The sequence below is a fragment of the Beta vulgaris genome, chromosome 3 (assembly GCF_026745355.1).
Source record: "Beta vulgaris subsp. vulgaris cultivar EL10 chromosome 3, EL10.2, whole genome shotgun sequence".
NCBI classification, from domain to species: domain Eukaryota; kingdom Viridiplantae; phylum Streptophyta; class Magnoliopsida; order Caryophyllales; family Amaranthaceae; genus Beta; species Beta vulgaris.
The window spans coordinates 31971075-31973217 of record NC_079204.1 but is presented as its reverse complement, the minus strand read 5'-3'; the positions used below and the strand labels follow the sequence as shown (position 1 = coordinate 31973217).

At 40.4% G+C, this 2143-nt stretch overlaps 1 pseudogene; it reads right to left on the bottom strand.

The window, feature by feature from the left end:
• Positions 1 to 547: 547 nt before the first annotated feature.
• Positions 548 to 1760, bottom strand: LOC109136413 (uncharacterized; annotated as a pseudogene).
• Between the last annotated feature and the right edge of the window lie 383 nt (positions 1761 to 2143).

Below are 2143 nucleotides of genomic sequence, written 5' to 3'. Positions count from 1 at the left end.
GCAACTCGATTGATTACATATGTAGCATGCCTCACAGCCTCTCCCCATAGATAGTTGGGTAGACCGTTATGTTTTAAGAGACATCTAGTCATCTCCAAGAGTGTTCGATTGCGTCTCTCAACTACCCCGTTTTGTTGGGGTGAGTATGGTGCAATTAACTGCTTTTTGATGCCATATTTCTCACAATAATCCTTAAACTCGTGAGAATTAAACTCTCCACCCCTGTCAGTTCAGAGCGTCTTGATTACACTTCTCATTTCTTGTTCAATGAGCACCTTGAAGTTCTTAAGTTTATCAAACGCTTCACTCTTCTCCTTCAATAAAATTTTCCACATGTAGCGTGAGTGGTCATCGATAAGTATGAATATGTATTGCTTGTGCGCAGGTGTACATGGTGTGATGGGGCCACATAAATCTCCATGAACAAGTTCGAGAATTTGACTAGCTCGATATGAGGTAATTTTGGGAAAAGGCTGCCTCGTTTGTTTTCCACGGAGACATGTCTCACATGTTTCCTTTTCTTCTGCAACTCTTGGCATACCAGCTACTAACTCATGGTTAATCGATTATAGAGCATTAATCGATCTTCTTTCATACTCACTTCACATCCTACTTCTGTGGCTTGACCAAGGCTTATAATGTTACTTCTCAACTCTGGTATATAGTATATGTCGTTCAAGATTTTCTTTTTGCCGGTTTTAAACAAGAATCTAATAGATCCTTTACCTCTTATATAAACACGAGAGTCGTCGCCAAATCGTACTTTACCCGTGACTGTTTCATCAAGACTCTTGAAGAATCTACGATTTCCACACATATGGTTACTTGCGCCATTATCGAGGTACCATACATCCTCTGCATCTAGTTCACCCTCAAACTTACTTGGTTGCACCTTATTCTCATTGAGGTACACCACCTCATGCATCATTAGTTCATCAGCTCCGTGAGTGTCATCATCCTTCTTTTCCATGGCTTCTTGGAGTTTAAGTAGTCTATCAGGGCACTCTGAGGCATAATGACCTTTCTTATCACACCGATAGCATATTATGGATTCCTTGTCTTGCCTTTGATTATTACCATAACGCCCCACGACCTCTTCCTCTCCATTGAGAGTGACCCCCTCTTCCTCTTCCTCTATTGCCTCCATAGTTGTCTTGAGGAAACTTTGACGAGTCAGTGTTAGTATACATAAGTTTTCCTTGTTCATCATTCTCGGTTTGGTCTTCTGCTTCTTCTTTGCTGATTCTTTCATCCTATGCTTTTAGTCTACCAACAATATCTTCAAAGCTTGTAGTTTTGAGATCTAGTACTTGTTCGAGAGATGCGACAATGTGTATGTATCTTTTTCTTGGTAGACTCTTAAGAAATTTTTTAACCAGCTTTGGTTCCTCAATAGTTTCTCCCAAAGCAACAGACTTTGAGGAGAGTTCTGAGATCTTACCAACAAAGTCATCAATTTTATCAGTATCTTTCATCTTTAATCTATCGAACTCAGCCGATAGGGATTGTAGTATGGCCTCTTTTACTCGATCGGCTCCAACGTGTCTGGCTTTTAAAGCGTCCCAGACCCCCTTTGACGTTTTGAGTTCTCCAACTTGTAGGATCAATGCCTCGGGTATTGACTGGAATAGTAAGGCTATGGCCATGTTGTTCTTGTCATCGTCCTTCGTTCCCGGGTCGATGGTTTCCCACACCTTGTGAACCTTGAGTGCTACCTTCATGCGCATAGCCCACACCGTGTAGTTTGTGCTGTTGAGCATTGGGCACTTGATTGATGAAGGTCCGACTTCTTTAGCTTTGATCACCACATCCTTCACTTCGTTGCCTTCCATGGTCGTTCTCTCTAGAACCCTACTGTGATCGATTTCTCTTTCGAAAGCTCTGGTACCACGTATTGAATAACACAAACTTTAATAAGAATATCTCTCTTATTGTTTAAGAAAATTACTCAAAACTTAAACCTCCAAAAATCACGTTAAGTTATGCCACACCCTGACATCTCCTTATATAGAGAAAACTAAATCTCCTTATTCCTTATCCTATTAGCTTTCTACTTTGTATTTAGATATCTCCTAAATACTTATCCTAAACCTACACTATTTCGAGCTTACATCAACATAGTCCATATAACTATCACAAAAGG